This window comes from Leopardus geoffroyi, chromosome B4, assembly GCF_018350155.1.
Source record: "Leopardus geoffroyi isolate Oge1 chromosome B4, O.geoffroyi_Oge1_pat1.0, whole genome shotgun sequence".
NCBI lineage: Eukaryota > Metazoa > Chordata > Mammalia > Carnivora > Felidae > Leopardus > Leopardus geoffroyi.
This window is the reverse complement of record NC_059341.1, coordinates 59,191,656-59,218,022: the sequence shown is the minus strand read 5'-3', so window position 1 is coordinate 59,218,022 and position 26,367 is coordinate 59,191,656. Positions and strand designations below refer to the sequence as shown.

Below are 26,367 nucleotides of genomic sequence, written 5' to 3'. Positions count from 1 at the left end.
AAGTATGCTTGAAATCAGTACCTACAATCTTTATATACCGTTTTTTCTTCTTTTTGTTTTTCAATAATATTATTGGATTTTCTTATGTAATTTTATCATAAACATAGTACATATTGCTTCATAGTCTTTATAACTGCTTAAAATGCCTTGAGTTGAATCTCATTTATCTATCTATTCACCTATAGGACATTCAAATCATTTCCTAAATATTTCCTATTGTAAACAATGCTTCAAGAGACATATTTATGCATATTTATTACTTCTACATGTCAGATTATTTACTTGGTGTCCAAAAATGCTAATGAACATATTATTTTAAAAATAAAAATAATTTAGGTGCACCTGGGTGGCTCAGTCACAGTTGGGATTCTCTCTCTCCCTCTCTCTCTGCCCCTCCCCCCTCCCAGTCTCTCAAAAATAAATAAATAAATTTTAAAAATAAATAAAAATAATTTAGGGAGAAGAATTTAACTTTAATTAAAAACTCTAATTGAATAAAGTGTGAATATTTACTAAATCTAACTCCCTCATTCTCAACTCCAAAAATTAAAAAAAAAAAAAAAAAAAAAAGGAATTCCAGAAGAAAAACTCAAAAGTAACTATCTGGGTAACTTAAATACACTTGCTTTTTCTGTCAACTACCTGGAAAATTTGAGGTTAATCCCCTTTCTGAATGAACTTTCTTTGCATAAATAGACACAATCTTAAGGTTAGTCAGTATACTTAAAGCTGTTGGTCCTCCAAGTCCTATTTAGTTCTCCAGATTATTTATTTCAACAAAGAAATATTTTAACCAAGAGGTTAAAGGGTTAGAATTGTAATTCATAAATTTTGTGGGGTTACTACCTAAGAAACTTTCGCTTCAGCCATTAAGTATTCATTCTTAAAGGACCACACTGATATTTCTTATACCCATTTTATTCTCTGCTACTTGACTTAGATGTATAAGTTCTGTGTCAAAATCAAAGGCTACTAAAAATTTCTTAGATAAATGATGAGCAAACAGTCTAAAGTTAGAGAAATATTAGTGGATCATGTGGCAGTAGTTATAGTGACAAAGATATTGTCACTACTTTGAAAACCTTAAAAACACTTTACCAAGCTAGATGGTTAATATAAGTGAACACACATTCTCAAGTGCACTGTGACATGGCAACATTCTCTTCTGTGAACATAGAATTTCCGGGCCCCAGAATGCCGTTGACAAATGATAATTAATTTAATTGTGAACAGCTGTTTCCTGAGCCTGGGCCTTTTTAAGTGAGGGGGCTGAACATAATAAACACACTCATCCAGGAAGGCGCAAGGAGGATAGGAGTTCAGGGATATGAGAGGTGAATCTTCTGAAAAAATTCAAAATGTGATAAATTTCACTCCCCGTTTCTTCATTTTAAAAGGAACGACACTTGTCTCTATCTCTTACATTTGATTACTGACGCTCACTGGGAAATTAGCAAAGAATCTATCCAGAATTTAACTGGTTTTTTTTAGTAAAGAAAAGAGACACCCCCAAATCATTCTCAAAAAGTATGATGAATCAAGTTATTGCATAAGTATTAATAGTGCCTTATTGTGGCAGTTTAGATTGGTGTTAAGTCCTGTGCTTTATTTTTTTTCCTATGAAAGTAAATTGTCTTAGAACATCAAGATTAATGATCTCTGACAACTGTAAAAAATATAATTACTGGGAAATGTAAAATTAAAGACAATGGAAGCTGTTGAAGCTAATGTGGTTCTGGGATCAATATGAAGTTAACAGTTATTAGGTCTCAACATATCTTCTGCTGATTCTAATCAAATTTAGCCAGTTAATCACTTTACCTCGTAACAGTCAAACGTGTGCTGCTGACAACAGCCATTTTATAGCCTGAAGTTTAGAGTATGCAGAATTCTTTATTTATTGCTTTTTTTCGTTTCCATTTTGTTTTCATACATATTCTGAACTGTTTTGCAAATTATTTCACTTTTATCTAATCATCCACAATAAGCTGTTTTCCATTACCACAAAGGAAAACACTGCTGAAGAGATTTGAGTTAGAAAAGTAAGGTAGTGCTTAACTTACAGCCTTTAAGTGAAAATTCAGAGGAATTTATTTTCAATATTCTTTACATCTTGCCATACACACACACACACACACACACACACACACACACACACATATATAAAACCTTTGAACAACACAGGTGTGAACTGCGCAGGCTCACTTATCGCGGAAATATAGACCCATACTGTAAATGTATTTTCTCTTCTTTATGATTTTCTTAATAACACTTTCTTTTCTCCAACTTACTTTAAGAATATAGTATATAATACATATAACATAAAATGTGTGTTAATCAACTGTTATCATTAAGGCTTCCAGTCAACAGTAGGCTATTAGTAAAGTTTTGGGGGAGGCAAAATATATGCAGATTTTCAACTGCATGGGGAATCAGGGCCCCTAGCTATTGTATTGTTCAAGGGTCAGTGTGTGTGTGTATGTATGTGTATCAGAAGAACAGGCAATACACTAATATATGTTGGTGACTTAAGTATGTATCCGCTGACCTAACTTACTGAGTAAATTAAGTGGTTACTTTAGTTTTGATTTAAAAGAAGTCTTGAGAAATCTGACTGTTCAAGAATTTCTTCCTCCCACCCTCCTCCTCCTCCTCCTCCCTCCTCCTTGCCTTTAACATGGACCAGCTATCAGTTGAATCACTAGCAACCCTATTGAACCATGAGGTGACCATTGGAATGGAAGTTGTGTGCTTAGGATAACAGATAAGGAAAATAAAAGCTTGGATCGCCAATACTATCTTAAAGATATCATAATGTATCCCCAAACTAAGAGAGAAATAAACCATATCAAGCTTAAGTCACTGTAATTTTGTCTTGTTTCATACTATTGTTTTGTAACGTGGAGCTAAACGTGATCCTAACTGACACACAGAGGCAACATGTACATTATGGAATATGCAGAGAGAGCACCACTGAGCTGGCATTCATCCACCACTCCCTCAACCAAGACACCAGAGCTAGAACACATTCATGGAGAAACAACAGTTTTAAATGAACTTTTAATATATGATTATAAGATTATGAATGGGTTTAAGGATTTCCTATCAGGAAAAGATCACCCAGATTATGGTCTATAGTGAAAAACAGAAAACTACATTATAAATTTCTCAACCAAAGGAGCCATAAATACAGTTTTCCTGACAATACTTCTCAATACTCTAATCATGTGTTTGTGGTTTTCTCCCACTATTCACAAAGTAAAAGAGGAAGTTGTGATGTGTACCATTGATAGTGTATGCTCATAATATTTTATTCTTATACAAATATACTGATTTTAGTTCCAGGAAAATACTTTGTCATACATTCAACATGTTCTTCTTAAATAAAAATAGTTGAATTCCTTTTATAATAATGTAAAAGATAAAGATTTTCATAAAAACACACAAATTCATAGCAGCATTATTTGTAATAGCAAAGAGTTGAAAAGAACCTTAAATAGTCTGGCAATAGAATAGAGAATCTGTGGTATGTCCATAGGATGGAACACTATATAGTAATGAAAATGAACAGCTACACACAAACATGTAGATGAACTCACAAATACTGTAAAAGAAGCCAGATATAACAGAGTACATGCCATATGAGTTCATTTATGTAAAGTTCAAAAGTAGGAAAAATTAATCCCCCATGTTAGTAGTTAGGATGGTGATTTCCTTCAGGGGAACCAGTGATTAGGAGGAGGCAAGGTGAGGCTTCCAGGGAACTGATAATTCTTCATTCTAAACTCACTTTATAAAAGTCATAAGTTTACCTTGTAAAAAGTCACCTAACTATAAATTTGTAATTTTGTATCTTCACATGTATAAGATACACTTAAATAAAAATTTATTTGGATAAAAGCAAATTGAAATAAACACCACCTGATTCATATTTTCCCATCCTTCTTCCTGAATCCAAATAAGAAGTTAGAACATTCAACATCTTACCCTGTAGCCAGCACCAGGATTTTAAGTGACTCAATGATCACCTCTTCTCCATCCTTTGTTTTTTCCTGGATAGTCTCATTTTTAATAGGAATCACCTGGTCCCTATGAATTCTCTTTGTATCATCTCAAACTTCTCCAGTATCACATTTGGAGGATTATTTGGGGGGTAGGGGATGGTCTCAAATTCTAGATTTCTCTCCATCTGGTTTCTCTTTTATCCATTTCTTCAATTTGTTCCCATTGGCAGACAGGGACTTGATCCTAGTCAGTGACAGCCCAAAACACATAGGCCCAATGAGTGGTGACATACTCTAGCTATGACTGATCAGTGACTCATCCACTCTTCTAGTAGGTTATTATATTTGGAGCTTTCACTTTAGATAAGCTCATCTAGAGGGGTTGAAAAAAATCTGCTAGAGCCCTGACTTTTAAAATTATTATTATTACTACCACTACTATTATTATATTTGTTATTATTATTATTATTATTATTACAATAAATGTTTTCTGGATCCTTGCCATGCTTTTAATAATTGAAAACAGAGCTCTAAAAGCCTCCATAGCCAGTCCCAGAGGACTCTCTAGTCAGAAGGACATAACCATGGCGCCTTGGTGGCTCAGTCAGTTAAGCATCTGACTTGGGCTCAGGTCATGATCTCGCCGTTCCTGGGTTTGAGCCCTGTTGTCGGGCTCTGTGCTGACAGCTCAGAGCCTGGAATCTGCTTCGGATTCTGTGTCTCCCTCTGTCTCTGTCCCTCCCCTGCTTTTGTTCTCTCTCTCTCTCAAAAATAAATAAAACATTTTTATAAAAAGGAAGAAGAAGAAGGATATAAGCTAATCCACAGCAGCATCTCTTGGGAGCATCAAGAGGCCTATTGACACTGCCTTGGTTCTAGGAAGACCTGACCAACAGTGTCACAACTACACCATCTCTTCTTCAGGGAATGAGGAGGGGACTTTGGCCTCTTCCCAGGGGTATTCTTATCCTTATATATCCTTAATTCTTCTGTTGATAAAATAAATGACAAAGCAAAGATGCGGTTGATAATGGTTGCCACTGTGGCATGGAGAGTAGTTTGCCAACCTTTCTTAACTTTGTAATCCTTTATGCAAGTATATTCAGGTAGGAGGGGCTGATCTTGTTGAGTTCAGGGCAGGAGACGAGACTTACCACCTAAGCTGCTACCCAACCTCCAACAGCTTCTAAATGGGCTCTGCTGGGTCACAGAAACACACTGCCTTGAGTCTTTGACCTCCTAAAATGGTGTAGTTCACAGGCCACTGGAAGAGCAGCTTCCCAAATCCAGTCCTCCAATGAAGGCCAGACTGGTTGTATAATAATCACTTGTGGAGTCAGTCAACATTCAGACTGCCAGGCCTGATTAAATTTAGTGGTGGGTCCTGGGAATCTATATTTAACAAGGCCCTCAGGTAATTCTGATGCACAGACCAGTTTGGGAACCATGGGAATGGCCTGAACAAAAACCTACATCCATGTTTCTGAAAGTAAAGACCAAGGACTATCTGCATGAGAGTCACCTGCATGTCTGGAGTGTGTGTATTAGGACACAGAAGGTTACCCTGAGAAATGGCATGTGGGGGCGACTTTAGTTGAATTGAACAAGGGTTCAGGCCTTCACTGTATTGAAAGCCAAATACTATTGGATCTGGCAACATTTGCATGTGGATCAAAGTTCCTATACAGTTTCTCTGACAGTTTCTGAACTTAGGGCAAGGCCAATTCCCTTCTGGGAGACCCACCAATGTCTTTGCTTTATTTGCTCACTCCATTTTTTTCCCTCCTCTTCCCCCATCCAAGAATCCTTGATCTGGGCTTATGGTTAGAAAAATTGGCCGAGACTGATTCATGTTCTTCCAAATCTCTCATTCTTGTATCTCTGTCAAAAAGTAAAGTGCTTTGTATTCTGTGATCTGCTGAGACCTCCCTTTCCCAAGACATGAAGTTGGAAAACTCTAGCTTAAGGTAGAGAAAGGGTCTCAGGGTACAAGCAAAGGCAGAGGGAATATACACTGGTTCCAGTAACTTTCTGTTTCTTGAGCTAGTGTTAGGCACACAGGTATGTTCAGTTTAAAAAGACACATTGATTTGTGCATCAGTACACTTATGATTCATACACTTTTCTGTATGTAAATTATAATTCAATAAAATTTACAATAAAAATTTGCTGATAAATTTTATTGCTCAAATATTGCTCAAATATTGCTCAAAATATTATTGTGGCCACAGGTAGATTGGTTGATCAGTAGAGGCAAAGATAGAGATACAGGTATATTTTGAATAAAAATTGTTAATGGAAACTGTTTCAGTATTTTAAGTATGTTGTTTTTAATTTAATTTAAATTCTTCAATTTATCATATCCTTAAAATTGTCAAACGCTTTATTTTTTTAATGCTTTTTTTTTTTTAAGAGATAGCAAGAGAGCAGAGGAGGGGCAGAGAGAGAGAAGGGGAGAGAGAGACAATCCTGAGCAGCCTTCACACTATTAGCACAGAGCCAGACACAGGGCTCGATCCCATGAACCGTGAGATCATGATCTAAACCGAAATCAAGAGTCAGATACTTAACCAACTGAGCCACTCAGGCGCCCCTGTCAAACACCCGAAAACTTAAAAAAAATTCTTTAAGTTCTGTTCTAAATGAGGACAATAATTAACAGCAAAACAATTTCCCAGTCTTGTTACCTGATGATGACCTTTTGAGGGCGCTGCTCCAGCAGTGAATTTTGAGCATATTATCTTTCTTGTAACTTTATAATTTTGGAGTTCATTTGCACAGGAATATTTTCCATCTGTGGATATATCTGCACACACTTGCTGGAGCCGATGGAAAACTTCAAAGAACTTCTAAGAAACAATGGTTTTCAGAGAGCCTTGCAAAGTCAGAGCTCTGTAAGTATTTACATAAGAAGCCACTTAATGTCTGTTTGACTGATGGGAACTTAAATTGCAATAGGGCAGCTGCTGAATAGAAAGTAAAGTGTTTTTAGAGATGAAAGAGACAGTACTCCTGTCTGCCCTCTCCCAAGGGTCAGCGTTATACAACATTCATGCCAAAGAATCACATGAGGTCCTCCGGAATGGCATTTTCAAGGCCAGCTAAGAGAAATTGGAAGCAGGCAGAAATGTCTCTGGTGCCCAATTTCATTCTCAGGTCCCCTAGTTCCCCTACCCCCTCCTTTTTCCCACCCCACTTTACCCCCAACCACACACACCATTTAGCTTATTAATCTTTTTCCTTTTCCTCCTCTCAGCTGGATGACATTAAATTCAATCTTTTCATCAAATACACATAAAACAGCGACTCCAAAGGATTAACTGGTAATTAGTGGTACCTGAAGACAGTTTAACATGTTCCTTGTGTCCTTTCCTTTCTAAACGGGGAATTCTGGAAAGAGAGTTTTCAGACAGGTGGTAGCATGGATATTTCTGACCAGAAAGGCATCTCTGCCTCACCTCAGTGTTGTGCTTAGAGTCATTTTACCCCACAAAGCCATCCATCCCTTGTTCTTATCAGTTTGCATGAATGCCAGTTTTGGGACAGCATTCCTTTGTCATGTTCTTTGCTAGAAGGCTCAGTGAGGTGACTTCTTGTGGCAGTGGCTTCTAGGTTAGAGGGTAAGAAACGTACCCTGCAGGCTCTCACCACCTCCTCTGCTAACAAGGGAATTTTCAAAGGTTTAGCATACTCCCTCTCTCCTCCTAGACCAGGCTGCTGTCTCCTGCTCTAAGTGCACGTAAACACTATGACTGAGTGAGCTCTGTGCCCCAAACCACATCCATATGGCCCTTCAACATAGTCCTGCCTACTGCCTAGAGCAGTAGGTGCTTAGCTTCTATGTACCTCCATTTCCTCATCTATAAACTGGGAAGAGCAACAGTGCCTATCTTATGGCATTATTATGAAGATTAAATAAGTTAAAACAGGAAAAGCGCTTAAACACGGCACCCCATAAACAATACTCAATATGGGTTAGCTGTTTAAGCACCCAAAACCATTCTTTTCAGGGGGTTCCCCACATGATAGAGGTGAGAACTCCTAGTAGCCTCTTATTAGTATTTTGTATTAGGTCTGCTTCAAGTAGTCCTGTACTCAAATGCTATTCATCAAGGTGGCATAGCAATCATTAGTACTCACAGCATGCCAGGCACGTTTACATCACTGCCTCCTTTAATCCTCATGACAGTCCTCTGAGGTAGGGGCTGTTGTTCTTCCCATTTTACAGATGACAAACTAGGTACAAGGAGGTTTACTAAATGCCCAAGGTTCCACAGCTACTAAATGGCAGGAGTGGGATTAGAATACAGGCAATCTAGCCCCAAGGTCTGTGTCAGCCACTGTACTTTGCCATATAGTGCACCGCCTACCATTGCATTGGGCCAGAAGAGGCAAACACACTTGGTGGTCAGAGACCTGGTCTAGCTGTAACAGGCCCACCTCCAGCTTTAATCCGAGCTTGTGTTCAGATGATGGCCCAGTGAGAATGTTGGATGTTCTCAGTGCTTTTAAAATTTAAATATTTTTAACATCCATAGTCTGTAAACACTTTCTTTGGACAGTCAAGAATAAAAACAGCTTAGCTTTTTAGCAGCTAATACTTTTTGCAGTTGTAAGGGAGGAAAGATAATTTTGCCTCTACTCTTCTACATTCTGTGGCTGAGACAATCCCCCTGTAGTAAAAGATTAACAGGAAGGAAAAAAAATGTTAGGTTCATATGTGCAGGAGCCCCACAGAGATGAGATCTAAAATGTGGCCAGACAGTTGAGGCTTATGTGCCATCCTGAGTTAAGGAAAGGGATAGAGGGATGGGGTTTCAAAGAGAAGAGGAAATGTTTGGTAAACAGAGTTTGCCTTGCCATGCAGAAAAATCTCTCAAGTGAAAAAAGTTCCCTCTGGTAGTAGCTGTCTTCCAGATACAGGGCCCTCTCTAATGTAAGTTTCCCTTCTCTTCTGTTTTCAGAGTTTCCCCTATGTTTGCAGTTTCTCAAAATAGTTTTATGCCAAAGAGACATACTTGGGGGCAGCATATTCTGCTACTCTTCACACTTAATGTATACTAAGAATTGGCTAAGCGGTTTACATCGATTCCCTCATTTAATTTTCACAAAAACTCTATGAGATAAGCATTGTGACTCTCCCATTTTATAGAAGGGACTCAGAGAGGTAAGTAACTTGCCAGAAGTCACACAGCCAGCACCCTGTGGAGTTGTTATGGGGATTAAATGAGATAATGTATGTAAGCAAGCGCTTAGAATAGAGCCTTGTGTTGTCCCCAAATTGTTGATGAATATTAGTAGGATTCTTTATCTCACTCACTTAGGAGAGACCATTCTGATTTAGTCAATGTGGAAAGAGATCTTCACCATCTAGAACAGCCACACTAGTTACCAGCTTAGCAGGAAGATTTTTAAATCAGCTGCCTATGAAAAATATACAGATTCATCAAATATTCATCATATTAATTCTCAGATCATCTTCTATATATGCTTCATATATATTTCATATATATATATATGCTTCATGTACATATGTTTCAGTGTTCACAGAACCTATTTTTCACTGTATATGCAAATTTTATGTTTGTAAGTGAAAATGTTAATACATTAAATGATTAACCCTTAAACAAAAGGTTTTCTAAAGGATTTCTCAGCACTGATGTGCTCTGAAATTGCAGAATCTTTTCAAGAACTGGTGTCCAAAGAGGGTCTTCTAATTCCCCATTAGAAATAAATACAATACTTATTGTTGTAGTTCTGATATGTCACCCATTCCTCTCCAAATGTAAGATCTCTGATGCATAGTTTATGTCTGTAAAATGACGACTGCCAACAGAAAGGAGCTGTTGCTCTCCTTGAGGTAGTTTTCTTCTCTTTGCTTCCTATTTCTGAACTGTACAGCTTCGTAAATAATTTTGTGTGCTGAAGGAAAAGAAAGTGTTTTTCATAAACTCATTATCCAGGCCTGTTTATGGCTGTTGGAAGGACGAGGTCTTCCTTCCCCTATTGTGTAAGGGCAGTGCAGACTTGACTGTACAAAACGTGTTTTGTAAATGTTGTTGCTGTTCACCTGCAAATAAACTTGCTTTCCCTTTAAAAAAAAAAAAAAAAAAAAAAGGCGGGCTGAAGGGCGTGCATCTCGGGCCTGCAACACCTGACTTGCTCCCAAGTTTGACTTCCTGGCCCTGACTAGGCCTTTCCTGGGGAGGTGGCGCCAATGGGGGCCGGGGCTCAGCTCCCAGTTCCTGTGGCTCAGCTGAGAAGCCGGGGCGGCACAGCAGAACCGCTTCTCCCGAGGAGCTGCTTAGCGGGAGCTGGAGCTGGAACTCCCTGGGGCAGGGGCCCTGGCTGACCGGCAGCGTCTCCTCCAGGCCGAGGTGAAATACATATATTTTACCACCACCTGCCCCTATTGATAATACATAATGGAAGTGAGCTACTACATAGTAAGTGTCATGAAAAACGATGTCTAGTTAAGAGTTTGCTGGTACGATTCCCCTTAGACCACCTACGGTAGTAAATACGAAGCCCAGGGCTCATAGTATAGCAGGTGATCATTTAATATTGCCTCTGTAAAGACTGACAAGTCACCTGAAAACTTTTACTCCAGTAGGGATAGCAATAATTATGGTGGCTGACGTAAAATATGCTCGTGTGTCAATGTCCGTTCCCACAGTGAACATATGATGGGCTTATACAATGAAACCTAAGAAACCAATGGATATTATTGTTCAGACTATTCCTATATAGCCGAAGGGCCCCTTTTTGCCTGAATAATAAGTGACGATGTGTGAAATTATTCCGAAGCCTGGTAAAATTAGAATATAGGCTTCTGGATGTCCAAAAAATCAGAATAAGTGCTGATTTAAGATAGGATCTCCTCCCCTAGCAGGGTCAAAGAAGGTGGTATTTAGGTTTTGGTCTGTCATTAACATTGCAATTCCAGCAGCTAGTACTGGTAGTAATGAGTAACAAGACAGCAGTATGTAGGACAGATCAGACAAATAAGGGTGTCTGATATTGAGATATGGGGGTTTTATGTTAATAATTGTAGTAATAAAGTTTTAATAGCACCTAAAATTGAAGAAACACTTGCAAAGTGTATGGAAAAACTGGTTAGGTCCACGGATGCTCCTGAATGGGCTTGTTTGCCAGCTAGAGGAGGGTATGTGATTCATCCAGTTCCTGCACCAGCCTCTACAATTGATGATGTGAGTAGAAGTAAGAAGGATGGGAGAAGTCAGAAGCTTATATTATTTATCCGAGGGAATGCTGTATCTGGTGTCCAGTTATTAATGGCACCAATTTCCAAAGCCTCCGATTATGATTGGTATTACCATAAAGAAAACTATTACAAATGCATGGGCAGTGACAATTATGTTGTAGATCTGATTGTCTCCTAGTAGGGTGGCAGGTTGGCCAAGTTCGGCTCAAATTAGAAAGCCAAGGGCAGTTCCTACTATGCCAGCTCAGGCACCAAATAGGAGGTGGAGAGTGCCAATATCTTTGTGGTTAGTAGAAAATAACCAGCGGCTTATGAACCTACGTAAAATGGCTGACTAAAGGATTAGACTATAAATCTAAGAACAGAAGTTCAAGCCCTCTTTTTACCAAGCTCTGAAGTGAAATATCATATTGAATTACAAATTCAAAGAAGCAGCTTCAAACGCTGCCAGGGCTTCTCCCGCCTTTTTTTCCCCTAGACTGGCGGCTGGAGAAGTAGATTGAAGCTAGTTGATTAGGGTATTTAACTGTTACCTAAAATTTCATGAGATGGAGGCCCACCAATCTAGTAAGGGCTTAGCTTAATTAAAGTGTTTGATTTGCAATCATTTGATGGAAGATACATTCTTGCAGTACTTAGGGTTGGGTGTGCAGGAGTTAAATAGATGTGATTTACTTAGGACTTTGAAGGCTCTTGGTCTGTTGTAACCTAAACTCCTAGTCCAAGATGAATAATATTGGTGTGAGTAGAAGTAATATGGTTGAAGTTATGAAAGGGAGCAAGAGAATTATTTTTTTTTTGTATCTTCAAATTGTCATTTTATTTTTATGCTGTTTGTTGAAGAAAATATAGTTAGTACTGTGTCATATGTCAGTCATATATAAAAGCATAGGTTGAGGAGTGCTATAATGGCTAGTAGCATGGGTATATTGATTATTTAATTTTTTTATTAGTTCTTGAATGATTATTCATTTTGGGGTAAATCCTGAGAGTGGTGGAAGGCCTCCTAGGGACAGTATTAATACTAGGATAAGTGAGGTGGTTAAGGGTGTTTTGTTTCATGTTTGTGATAGGAATAGTGTTGTTGTGGCCAAGCTGTGTATAAATAATATGAAGGTGGTGAGTGTTATGAAGATTATAAATTGTTAGGTTTAGGATTGTTATTGTAGGGTTATAGAGTATGATAGCTGTTACTCAACCTATGTTGGCGATTGAGGAGTAGGCTAAGAATTTTCGCAGCTGTGTTTGGTTAAATCCTCCTCATCCTCCCATTAGGACTGATATGATAGCTATTGTTAGGAGTAAATTGGGGTTGATGGTAGATGAAATTTGGTAGAGGATAGACCGTAGTACGATTTTTTGTCATGTTAATAGGATTAGGCCTGAGAATAGGGAGATTCCTTGTGTGACCTCAGGAACTCAAAAATGAAATGGAGCCAAGCCCAGTTTTATTGTCAGAGCAGTGGTTATTATGATAGATGCAGTGGGGTCAAGATTTTTTGATACTGTTCATTGTCCTAAATATAACAGGTTAATAGTGATTTCTATTATTAGGAGCATGGATGCAGTTGCTTGTGTTAGGAAATATTTTGTGGATGCTTCCATAACTCGTGGGTTAAATTTTTTCATGAGAATAGGAATAATAGCCAGTATGTTTATTTCGAAGCCAATTCAGATTATCAGGCAGTGAGAGCTTGCTGTCACGATTATGCTTCCCGAAATGACTGTTGATATAATATTAATGAGAATAGGGGATTTAATTAGTGCAGGAAGGATATAAACCAACATTTTTGGGGTATGGGCCTGATAGCTTACTTAGCTGGCCTTACTGTAGAATATGGTGTAATATGGTAGCACAAAGATTTTTTAATTCTTAGTATTAGGTTCGAGTCCTATAATTCTAAAAATAAGAGGATTTACACCTCTGTTATTTACTCTATCAAAGTAACTCTTTTATCAGACATATTTCTTATGTTTGGGTTGGAATACTTGCTGTGATAATGGGTAAAGATACCATTATCTTTACTATGTCATGTGCATAGGGCTAGAGTGAGAAGAAGTTTTTTCATAGGAGATGTATGAGTTGATCATATCGGAATCACGGGTAGGATGCTCAAATTCATAGGAAGGTGACTGTTAGAAGTAAGGTTTTGACGGTGAAGTTAACGGTATATAGTTCTGGTATATATGGCTTATGGAATGCTCCAAAGAATAAGGTTGTTATGGGGATACTTATGATAGTAATGTTGGCATATTCTGCTAGGAAGAATAGGGCAAAAAGGACCTGAAGTGTATTCAATGTTGAATCCGGAAACAAGTTCTGATTCTCCTTTTGTCAGATCAAATGGAGCTTGATCAGTTTCTGCTAATGTTGAAATGAATCATATTATGGCTAGGGGTCATGTGGGAAGAACTAATTATATGTGTTCTTGGGTGATAATTAATGCCATTAGTATGAAGGACCCATTTATTAGTAATACTGATAGGAGAATAATGGCTAGTGTGACTTCATATAAGATTGTTTAGGCGACAGTTCATAGGGCTCCAATTAAAGAGTATTTTGAATTCGGGGCCCATCCTGATCATAGGATTGAGTAAACGGGGAGGCTTGATATAGCTAGTATAAATAGTACTTCTAAGTTTATGTAAGTGAGTATGGTATAGGTAGGGGGATTCATATGGTTAGGCCTAGTGAGAGGACTAGGATGGGTGCTATAATGAATATAGATATAGAGGATGTGAGGGGTCGAAGGGGTTCTTTAGTGAAGAGTTTATGGCGTCTGCAATGGGTTGAAGTAGATCATATGGTCCTACAATGTTTGGTCCTTTACAAAGTTGTATATATCCTAGTACTTTACGTTCAACTAATGTTACGAAAGCTGCGGCAAGGAGAATTGAAATGATTAATGAAAGAATATTAATTGTAAACATGTTGTTAGGGAGAGGAGTTGAACCTCTGATAAAGATTTACATTTTATGCAATTACGGGTCTCTGCCACCCTAATGAACCCAAACTCTCGGGCAATGTAAATTGGTAAACTGTTTAGATTGAGATTATATCATCTATTGTGTTGAAAGCGCTTTACTAAAATAGGCCTCATTTTTCTTGCCCTTTTGTACTGGGAGAAATTATTTAATAGATAGTAACCAGCCTGGATTGTTCCAATCTGAACTCAGATCACGTAGGACTTGAATTGTTGAACAAACGAAACTTTGATAGCTGCTGCACCATCAGGATATCCTGATCAAACATGGAAGTTGTAAACCCTATTGTCAACATGGACTCTAAAATAGGATTGCGTTGTTATCCCTAGGGTAACTTGTTCCATTGATCAAGTTTTTGGATCAATATGTGATGTCGTACTTTTGACTAATAAGTCTAGATCTAAATCACTTGGAGCTTATTTTATTCTCCGAAGTCACCCCAACCTAAATTGTTGGCCCATGTGGAGATTTGTTTTCGCTGTTGGTTGTGTTGGTATAGTCTCTTAATTAAAGCTCCACAGGGTCTTCTCTTCTTATTGCCATATTCCCACCTCTTCACGGAAGGTCAGTTTCACGGATGGGAAGTAAGAGACAGTAAAACCCTCTTGTGGCTGTTCATACAGGTCCCTATTTAGGGAACAAGTGATTATGCTACCTTTGCACCTTCAGGGTACCGTGGCCATTTAAAGTATGTCACTGGGCAGGCAGTGCCTCTAATACTAGAAATGCTAGAGGTGATGTTTTTGGTAAACAGGCGGGGTTTGTGTTTGTGGAGTTCCTTTTACTTCTTTTAATCTTTCCTTGATTGCATACCTGTGTTGGGTCAACAATTGGTTTGATATTTAGTTTATAGTTAGGTTGTTTATATCTTATTGTTAACCATCAGTGGTTATCCGCTCTGATATAAGCTTATGCAAGGAGAAATATTTCTTGTTACTCATGCTAGCATTATAGCTTCTATTATTAAATAGATTGACTCAGTATTAAGTATTAGGAGTTGGTTGCATATTTTTGGTATTAAGGTGTTTTAATTGTTGAGCTTGAATGCTTTCTTAATTGATAGCTACTTTTAGGCCAACTATGGTTATGTTTATGCTTACTCTCTAAAAAAGGTTGTAGCCTAGTTCTAAAGAGCTGTACCTTATATTTTAAACTTACATTAGAATTTTTGGGTTTTTAGGTAGGTTTAAAGTTGAACTAAAATTCTATTCTGGGTAACCAGGTATCACCAGGCTTGTTAGGCTTTTCACCTCTACCTATAAATCTTCTCACTATTTTGCAACATAGGTGAGTTCATCCTGTAAAGATTGTTCATAGGTAGCTCATCTGGTTTCGGGGGGCCTATCTTAAATTCTGTTAGGTTATTCTAGCTAATTCACTATGTAAAAGATACAAGGGGTAATCTTTACTGTTAGGGCTTTTAATTTTTCTTTCATCTTTCCCTTATGGTACTTTCTCTATAGTGCCAAATTAAATTTCTATCTCCTATACTTTTAAGAATTAACTAAATGTTTTGATTTATTGTTTTATGTTAATTGAATTTATGTTGGTTTGGGCTAATTTTGGCTCAATATGGTCAGTTTGATATGAAATCTCCTGGGTATAAACAAGATGCTTTGTTTAAGCTACATCTTGTTTTATCCAAGCACATTTTCTGGTATGCCTACCTTGTTACAACTTGTCTCCTCTTGTGTTTTTTATAGTCTGAATAGGTTATCTTTGGATTTTTGTCACTTGAGGGGGGTGACAGGCATTGTGTGCGTGCTTCATGGTCCAATTCAATTGAGCTCTCTATTCTCAATTTACTACTAAATCCTCCTTGGGTTCTTAATTTCATAAGGGCTTTCATGGAAATATGTTCTAATATAGAAAATGTAGCCCATTACTTTCCACCTCATAGATTACACCTTGACCTAACTTTTTTATGTTAAGATACTTGTGCTTACTTTTCTTCCTTTTTGGGGTTTGCTGAAGATGGCAGTATATAGACTGGATTAGCAAGGGGTGGTGAGGTATATCAGGGTTTATTGATTATAGAACAGTCTCCTCTAGAGGATATAAAGCACCGCCAAGTCCTTTGAGTTTTAAGCTGTTGCTAGTAGATCTCTGGAGGGTAGATTTGTTTAGCTAGCTAAGTTTAGGGCTGAGCATAGTGGGATAGCTAATCCCCGTTTGGGTCTTAGCTATCATGTGGTCAGAGGTGTTAAAGTTACTTTGGTGTTATATTTTTATGTTAACTGTAGCTTTTTACAGCCTAGTTAAAATTTAATTTTAGCACGAGGCTCCTCTTTAACATACTTTACACCATAGGTCTATTAGGTTGGGTTAATTGTATGACCGTTGTGGCTGGCACGAAATTTACCAACCCTAATTTAATATGGTTTAGTCGAACTGTTATTCATGGCTTAATTTTTATCACTGCTGTCCTGTGGGAGTGTGGATAAGCAAGGTGTCATGAGCTATGTTGTTGTGTGCTTGATATCGGCTCCTTTAAATCATTAATGACTTAGAGGGCATTTTCACCATGGTGCAGAGGCTTGCAGGTGTAATCCTATTAATAACTAATGGAAAGGCTAGGACCAAACCTTTGTGTTTATGGAGTCTGGCGACTCATGTAGGCATTTTCAGTGCCTTGCTTTCTTATTTAAACTACATTGACAGAGGTATGTTGGATTAGTTAATTGATTTATAGTATTAGTTGTGAGAGAATATTGCTCAATAGGGACGAATTAGAGCTCAGGACTGCATATCCATAAATAGCTGTGAGTCGAGGTGTCACGCTGATATTTATGGCTAATGTTTAATTGGGATTTTTTGGTGTATCTATAAGGATTTGTACTCAGGCCTTATGTTTAGATGCGAATTTAGTCTTGTTTTTGGAGTTTGGTATTTAATAATAAATACATATATCTATCATGAGGTTACAGGATTAAGAGGGGTTGGTTAAGGGGCGCCTGGGTGGCGCAGTCGGTTAAGCGTCCGACTTCAGCCAGGTCACGATCTCGCGGTCCGTGAGTTCGAGCCCCGCGTCAGGCTCTGGGCTGATGGCTCAGAGCCTGGAGCCTGTTTCCGATTCTGTGTCTCCCTCTCTCTCTGCCCCTCCCCCGTTCATGCTCTGTCTCTCTCTGTCCCAAAAATAAATAAACGTTGAAAAAAAAAATTAAAAAAAAAAAAAGAGGGGTTGGTTAAGCTATTTATCTGTTGGATAAAGACATGTGTACTTGTATATATGTACGTGTGCATGTATGTGTACCTGTGCGTGTGCGTGTATGTGTGTGCATCCCTGTTGAAGCATTGAGTTAAAGTATATGTCCTATAACCATTGACTGAATTCCACCTTATCTGTGTGATGTGGAGACATAGCATAGTAAATAAGCCCAGCCACAAGTTATTTGACTGTGTCAAGACCTTTACGGTCATAGCTAAGTCATAGCAAGTTCCTCCCCTAAAATTTAAAAAATACCAAATGCATGACACCACAGTTATGTGTGATCATGGGCTGATTAGTCATTAGTCCATCGAGATGTCCTATCTGAGGTAGTTGTAGGATTGGAGTAAAGAATTGAAATGGCCCCAAAGTAAGAACCAGTTGCCAGGTTTAGTTCCAGTATAGAAACCCCCCATGTTGGAATGGCCCCGGGGCGAGAAGACGTACACATTCAAGCAAGGGTTGCTGGTTTCTCGAGGCCAGGTGATTAAACTCTTGCAGACAGTTGAGGTCCATAGAAGACCATCCATGAAATCAGTTAATGCACGATTATACACAATATGTCTTATGTAATATTAATAGATTTATTGTATATGTTTAATATCCATGGGGAATACCAGTTAATGCACGATTATGCATAGTATATCTTATATACTGTAATAGATTTATTGTACATGCTTAGATCCACATAGCCATAAGGTTTGTTTGCAGACTATGGCGAAATGAGGACATACTGGGCAAGCACAGTAAAAAAGTATGCAATATATGAATTATGAAAGTTCTGGTGTCAATTTCTGGTATTGCAAGGAATAACTTAAATAGAATTTTAGCTTTGGGTGCTGATGGTGGGGCTGCTGCTTCTTCCTTGAAGTCTTAGGGAGGGCAGATATTCTCCTTTTTTGGTTTACAAGACCAAGGTATTTTATATACTACAAAGACTCTTCATTTTAAAAGATGGTTTTCAATAACACCGGAAACAGGTATGAAGATTAGGAGGTTAGAGAAGTATAGGATGGAGGCTAATTGATCAATGGTGATGAAAGGATATTCTACTGTTTGACATCCAATTCATGTTAGGTTTAGTAGGTCTGCTACTAAAAATCAGAATAGACATTTGCTAAGTGGTCAGAATATTGTTCCTTGTTGTTTTGAAGTGTGGAGTAGGGGATGATTGCTAGGATTAGGATAGAGAGAATTAGGGCTAAGACCCCTCCCAGTTTATTGGGAATGGATGGGAGGATTGCATATATTAATAGGAAATACCATTCAGGCTTAATGGGTGGTGGTGTGTTTATGGGATTGGCAGGGGTGTAGTTGTCTGGGTCTCCTAAAGGTCGGGTGAAAATAGGACAAGTAATATTAGTATTAGAATGAGGAATAAAAGGCCTAGGATGTCTTTGATTGTGTAGTATGGGTGGAATGGGATTTTATCTGAATCAGATATTATTCCTGAGGGGTTGTTGGATTCTGCTTCGTGTAAGAATAAAAGGTGGACTGTTGCTAAGGCTGAGATGATAAATGGGACAATAAAGTGGAAAGCAAAGAATTGTGTTAAGATGGCTTTGTCTACTGAGAATCCCCCTCAGATTCATTCTACTAAGTTAGTTCCAATATAGGGGATTGCTGATAGGAGGTTCGTGATGACATTAGCCCCCCAGAAGGATATTTGGTCTCATGGTAAATGTAACCTATGAAGGCCATAGCCATGATTGTAAATAGCAGTACAATTCTGATGTTTCGTGTTTCTGAGAAGGTGTAAGAGTATATGCCTCGACCTATATGTATAAATAAGCAGATGAAAAATATAGAAGTTCTGTTAGCATGTGTATATCAGATAATCCAGCCATAGTTGACGTCACGGCAAATGTGAGTTACTGATGAGAAGGGGGTTGCTGTGTCTGTTGTATAGTGCATGGCTAGGAATAGGCCTGTTAGCATTTGTAGAATTAGGCAGACTCCTAGTAAGGAGCTGAAGTTTCACCATGCTGAAATGTTGGATGGAGCTGGAAGGCTGATGAATGATAAGTTGATGATTTTGATGAGTGGGTGAGATTTTCGGATGTTGGTCATTAAATGCTTACAGTTGAAATTCACCGGTGGTTTTTCATATCATTGGTCATGGATAGATTCCATGTGGGAATAATGATGATGTACATTGTATTTATTCTAAGTGCTATTTTTGTGATTAGCTTTGTTAGTTTTTCTTCAAAGCCTTCTCCAATTTTTATGGTGGGTTTGGATTGATTGTGGCTGGTGGTGTTGGTTGTGGAATTGTATTGAAATTTGGGGGTTCTTTCTTAGGTTTAATGGTCTTTTAATTTACTTGGGGGGCATGCTTCTGGTGTTTGGTTATACTATGGCTATGCCTACTGAACAGTATCCTGAGGTTTGAGCATCTAATAAGACTGTGTTAGGAATATTTATTATGGAGGTGTTACAGAATTATTAACAGCTTGTTATATTCTGAAAGAGGATGAGATTGAGGTGGTGTTTAAGTTTAATGGTGCAGGTGATTGAGTTATTTATGATACAGATGATTCAGGATTTTTTAGTGAGGAAACCTAGGAATTACAGCTTTATATAGCTATGGAACTTGATTAGTTATTGTCACTGGTTCGTCCTTCCTTACTGGTATTCTAGTAATTGTGGAGGTTACTTGTGGAAATTAAGTAGGAATAGGCCAAGAGTTAGGGTGATCATGAGGGAGAGGAAATATAATTTAATTAATCCTTTGTGGTTAGACATAGTAGTTGATGTTTTTATCTGAAAATAGGAGATGGATTTTGGTAATATATTTTCTAATCAGATTATTTCTAGTAGCATTGAATCAGATTCTATTGGTGGGATGCAGTACATAATGATTGGGAAGTATCCTACAAATTAGAGAATTTGAAGAGGCTTGAAGTATGTTTAAATTTTAGGTTTTTAGTTGCTAAGTTCTAATGCCATCATGAAACCTATAATAGTCATAGCAAGGGCAGTTAATTTCAGATAATGAGGCATAGTTATCTGTGGAATTGTTGTCGGGGGATATTATAAGAAATTAGATACCCCAGAAAAGTACTTTGGATTAAAAGATGTTTGATAGAGTTTATTAGGAGGGGATTATTTTTGTTGATTAAAATTGACTGTCCTAGGAGTGCGAAGAATATGATTTGGGAACTGTAGGTGGCTATTAGGGATGTGGCGATGAGAGTTATTATTAGGGCTCAGGCTTTGGCATTTAATGTGTTGGTGGTCTCAATGATTAAGTCTTTAGAGTAAAAGCCTGTTAGGAAGGGTATTCCTGTGAGTGTGAGGCTTCTGACAATGAGGGATGTAGTGGTGAATGGTATTATTTTATATAAGCCGCCTATTTTTTGAATGTCTTGTTCATCGTTTAGGCTGTGAATAATTGATCCAGAGCATATGAACAGCATAGCTTTGAAAAATGCATGTGTGCAAATGTGTAGGAATGCAAGGTAGGGTTGGTTAATGCCGATTGTTACTATCATGAGTCCCAGTTGACTTCCGGTGGAGAAGGCAACAATTTTTTTGATATCATTTTGTGTAAGGGCAATGATAGCTGTGATAGGGTTGTGGTAGCTTCACAGTGGTGAAGTCCACCTTTGGAGTCTTTGTGTTTGAGGTTAAAGTAGTGCAAAGACTTTGTCCAGGTATAAGTTAGTGGGTCTCAGCAGGAATGCTACTGTTAGGTGGGAGATAAACATGAAAATTCTGGCACCCTAGTGTTTCTGGCATATGTGGCTTCTGGAAGAAAGTGCATGAGAAAAACCACATTTTAGAGTTCGTACACAAAAGGCCTGAAATCAGACACACACAGAACCACATGTGACTGTCACAGTCATTCCATTACTGATTTGAGACCTGGATATCCTGCTGTCTGTAGTCAACGTAAGGATCTGTTTTACTTTGCAAGAGCAGCTTTTATCACCTTGCTTTGGGGCAGAGGAGTGAGGACACATTTTGAGATGGAGAGGGGGAGTGGAATAGGAATAATAGGGATTACTGAGTGTCTTCTTAATATCCTTAACTGGTCCTGTGGCTCCCTGGCTCTTCTAGATGCTTCTTATTTAACTGCCCTTAAGTGATACCTCCTTGTCTGTACAGTTGTGCTGTGACACTTCTGTTGATATCGTGAATATCCTTAAAACCTTCGGTTAACTACTTGATATCCAGTATGTTTCAATGACTGTAGCTGATTTTGTGCCTTTAAATGATCACTCTCTTTGTTTTCATACATATCGGTTTCAATTTTTTCACCTTTGGGGCAAATTAAAAACTTGGCTGTTTTCATTTGAAAATGCATACTGGCCTGCAGGCTGCACGGAGCAGCCAGTGCTGTCCAAGACACTTTAAGTTAATAGCATAAGGACAAGATGCATTTATAAATGAAATAATAATGGGCAAAAGTTCGATATTAAGGTCCCATTTTAAAATTTGACTTTAATAGTATTAAATAACATATACACATCTTCATGGTCATTTCTTTCTTCCAAGACTTCATTTCTAGATTTTCACAGATTCCCCCTTAGAGTCTATTTTTCACACTACCCTATGGGAGAAAGCATGCTCTTCACACTAAGATCTTGTACCTTTGGATGTGAACAAAGATGCATATCCAGTGGGCATCCCTTCCCAAGTTCTCGGGGATGCTGTAACTTCTACACTCGGTGTCTTTATTGTAGTTTGAAAATAGTACTGGTCTTACTTCACTCTTCTGTGCTTCCTGAGTGGCACCCCATGTGTTCTGCGCCTGTCCTGCTCCTTGTGAGCACAAATGGACTAGTCCTTTATACACAGCTGGTACTGCACCTCACTCATGATCCTTTCTCTGCTGAGATTTTTACTTAGCTCTTGATAACATTTCAGGGCTGATAAAGCTCTGTAAGCATGTTATACACATATACATACTCCTGTTACTAATACTAGGGGGTTTAGGCTGAGCCGCTGCCTTCTCTGGTAATGCTCTCTTTGGGTACTCTTGGAGATCCCTCAGGTTGAGGGTCACAGGCTGCTTTGCCTTCCATGTGTCAGAGCTGAAGACCATCATGATTAAGAAATTTATAGGTGGGGGGCGCCCGGGTGGCTCAGTCAGTTGAGCATCCGACCTCGGCTCAGGTTACGATCTTGTGGTTTGTGGGTTTGAGCCCCGCAACAGGCTCTATACTGACAGCTCAGAACCTGAAGCCTGCTTCAGATTCTGTCTCCCTCTCTCTCTGCCCTCCCCCCACACTCTGTCTCTCTCTCCTCCAAAAATAAATAAACATTAAAAAAAATTTTTTAAAGAAATTTATAGGTGGTGCCTGAAATGTTCCATTTATTCTTTGCTCTTTGATTGAAGTCGGTTGCCTAATTTGGAGAATAGATATAATGTCACATGTTAAAACCATTTTAAAAGCCTGCAGAAGTGACTTTGGCTGTTTACATTTTTGCCTCAGGTTGATGGTTTATGTTAACCACTATTCTTGCAATGGGATCGGAGCACCTGATGAACGGCATAGATTCACTACAGAACATAAGCACAATTTGAATTCCGTGATTTCTGATACACATCTCCAACACAGCCTCCTTTTGTAAATGCTGCAGACAGGAGTGTGGCCATTTTCATGCAGACAGTGCTGGCAAGTGGGAGTTATGACCTCCTCTGGCTGGTCAGGTCCAAGCCACCAAGTGTCCTGCTAGTCTGGGGACATGAGTCATTCATTCAGTATTCAGGGAAGTGCCTCTCATTTCTGGGGAATTATTTACATCCACATTGTGTTTAAACCAATTAAAATAATCCAAGGTAAAAAAAATAGTGTAGATAATGTAAGAAGAATTACTTCAGGCTTAGAATCAGTGGAAAACAAAAACATACAAAAACAAACTGCAAAAATATATCAGTATTAGCTACACTTATTTAGATTGAGACTATTTCTCAAATCTTTAATGGCTAGACTGGCCAGAGGTTCACAAGTGACTTGTAGGGCTGGGTGGGTACCCATGTCAACAAAGATCGGGGGACATAGTTGATCTTATGGCAGCTACGGGCTAAAGGGAGGAAGGCTTGGAGTGGTTCTTAAGCTATTAGGTTAGTTTCCAGAGAGATGAAAGAATATTTACCTTTCATGATTTAGATATTGCCTAAGTCCTCCTTATGCTCACTTACTTGAGTAGTTAAAAATATAAAACTATAGGTGATACCAGATTTCAAAGTAACAGAGAAGCAGTATTTATTATGTATTTACATGCAGGTACAGAGCTCCTTTTCAAATGGCCTGACTCTGTTGGGCATGTTTGTTATTTGCTGTTATGATTATTGTATGCTTGGTTTTGTACATAATAAAACAGAACACGTGTAAAAAATGTATATATATTTCATATATATATATATATATATATATATATATATATATTTCATATGAATTTCATATTTCACATGCTCAGTGGGACTCTTGACCAAAGAAGTTATTTAACAGGCAAATCTTCCTCTTCCTAATATAGATTGCTCACAGCATAATTTGGATATGTCGTCAGATTAAAAGACTCCTTCCCCATCATGGGTGATGATGAAGGGAGGACAAGAGTACACAGAAAGAGCACCCTATCCTGCCACACTCCATGTCATCCTCTGCCGGAGTGTGGGAGAGCTGGCACTGAGAGCCAGAGCTGGAGAAGCTGGGTCTGCCTCCTTATCCCCTCTCCCCCAACCTCTTCTGGGAACCAGTGTCTGTAAACTCCCAGAGCTTGGACAGGATTAGCAAGCATCCTAGTACGTGCCTTCTTTCTCCCTGCCCTTTCCTCCTCCTCTCAGACCCTGATCTCTTTATTCGGTGGAGTGAATCTGGAGGCACTGCCTCCACACATCCCTAATAGTGCTGAGAGGTGAGGAGAGCAGGTGCAGTGGGTGACAAGGATGGTGTTTTAGTCACTTTCTATTCACCCCACTGCCAAGGGAGAGATTCCCATCCTAGGGTTCTGAGGATGGCCAAATATCTGATACCCAGAATTGGGCAGATGAAATCAACAGCAGTTTCTGAGTCATGTACCCTCATAGCCAAGGGAAGGGGGACACAGAGCCCCACGCAGGGCCACATGGAGGGTGCATGCAGATGTAGCATGAACAACCAGGGAGGATGGGAAGTAGGTTTTGTAGTGTCAAGAGCGTAAGGTGCCCTCTGGTTCCCACGTGGGATATGATTGGCTTGTTTGAATAATTCGACAGGCTGGCAAGAAACTAAAACCCATTAGTGAGAGATAAACAGAGACTGTGTCTGGTCCCCTTGATAAGGAGGGTTGTTTGGCTGGGGGGCCTTATCCGTGAGAGCAGAGTGGGGAGGGGAGCTTGCAGTCCAGCCATTCAAGACCTTCCCAATTGTACCAGCTGTCAGTTTTAGGCTGTATATCACAGAAGGTGAGTACAAAGGGGAGTCTGTGGAAAACAGCTTTGGCATACACAAGTAGATGAAGAACGAGTTAAAAACTTGAGAAACAAAGTCTATCACGCAAGCCAGATGTTGTTCTTCAAAGCCAGAAGTAGAGCATGATGTTCAAGAGGCTTCTATAAAGCAATGCTCTGCTCCCACGTCTCCAAATAGTGAAATATTAGCTTGTTTTGTTTTGTTTTTTTCTTCTTTCATAAGAACCTTGAGAATTTTGTTTGCTTTTTATTAAACCTAGGTAACTATTTGGGAGAAAATATATTGCTAGGGTTATATAAGATATATATATATATATATATATATATATATATATATATATATATGGAAAGCACATGAATCATAAAATCTTGCATCAATGCAAGGTCACCCTTTCAGCACACTAAAAATAACAAGAACTCCACTTTAACTCAGAACTTATTTTGCACTTTACCCACATCACCTCTTGGTTCATTCTCCTGCCTGCCCTATAAGCCACATGTTATCCTCAGAAGGGAATAAGTCATAAGATCAGTAACTACTAAATGCCAGAGCAGGGATTTTGTTTCAAGTATGCATAGATTTAAATATAATTATTTGAAGCTTTACTAATATGTGTCTAGTCTGGCAAATGAAGAATCATACTGTATCTTTAACTCTATAGTAAAGTTAAGGAGACCAGTCATTCAGTCCTCTAGTCATTCAGCAGGTAATGTGTGCCAGGCATTGTCCCCAGAGAAGTTAAGGCCCATAGCTTCATAATTCAAAGATAGTGTGGAAATATGGATGTCCACTTCTGACCCTGAAGAAGTAACAGGCTAGATCTACCATCACACACACACACCTTAAAAACTAAAAAGTGAAGGGGTACCTGGGTGGCTCAGTCGGTTAAGCGTCTGACTTTGGCTTGGGTCATGATATTGGTCTGTGAGTTTGAGCCCTGCATCGGGCTCTGTGCTGACAACTCAGAGTCTGGAGCCTGCTTCAGATTCTGTGTCTCCCTCTCTCATTGACCCTCCCCCGTTCATGCTCTATCTCTCTGTCTCAAAAATAAATAAACATTAAAAAAAAAATTTAACTAAAAAGGGATGAACAAAATATGCAAAACAATGGTCTTTAGACACTAGGCAACAAGTGGTGGAGAGCAGCGATCCTGTAGAAAAGGAAAACAAACAAGGGAGCCCCATGATAGCCCTAACTCACTGCCTGGTTTCCAGGCCTCAGCACCCAAAGAGGGAACCCAAACAAAGCCCAGAAGTCTCCCTGAGTTGAGGAGAGAGAGTTGAGAATTTGGAGAGGCCATGGCAGCTACAAGTCACAGGGCACTAGAGCACTAGAGAGGAGAGAGCCGAGTGGAAAGGAGGGAGCCACAAAAAGAGAAATTTCTAGAGATTTCTTGAGGGTTCCTCTTGCATCTTAAATTAAACGCTGATCAGTGTGTGCTGTGGAGAAACTACTAAGGCCAGAAAAGGACCACCTCAAGGAACAGACGGGGTGATTCGTGGGGCTCACAAATGACTGGGAGGAATTTGTGTTCCCACCAGG

The 26,367-nt window shown here is 38.8% G+C and overlaps 1 protein-coding gene and 2 long non-coding RNA genes across 19 annotated transcripts in view; 2 read left to right on the top strand and 1 right to left on the bottom strand.

The window, feature by feature from the left end:
- LMNTD1 (lamin tail domain containing 1) overlaps positions 1 to 26,367 on the top strand; it is a 523,246-nt gene that overhangs the window by 463,589 nt on the left and 33,290 nt on the right. The window contains exon 13 of one of the 17 annotated variants that reach the window (XR_006709237.1): positions 22,864 to 23,529. The exons of 15 other annotated variants lie outside the window; for them this stretch is intronic. The gene's annotated coding sequence lies outside the window, so the exon portion shown is untranslated. Of the gene's footprint in view, positions 1 to 22,863; positions 23,530 to 26,367 lie in introns of those variants that run through there. One more of the 17 variants, XM_045465478.1, reaches the window with a different exon arrangement.
- LOC123591332 lies at positions 826 to 12,083 on the top strand. The gene is made up of 3 exons (XR_006709239.1): positions 826 to 838; positions 1,874 to 1,879; positions 11,784 to 12,083. It is a non-coding gene; the product is annotated as an uncharacterized LOC123591332 (long non-coding RNA).
- Positions 1,832 to 16,699, bottom strand: LOC123591334. Its single transcript, XR_006709240.1, has 3 exons — positions 15,624 to 16,699; positions 4,029 to 4,040; positions 1,832 to 1,842 (listed from the first exon to the last, which is right to left on the bottom strand). It is a non-coding gene; the product is annotated as an uncharacterized LOC123591334 (long non-coding RNA).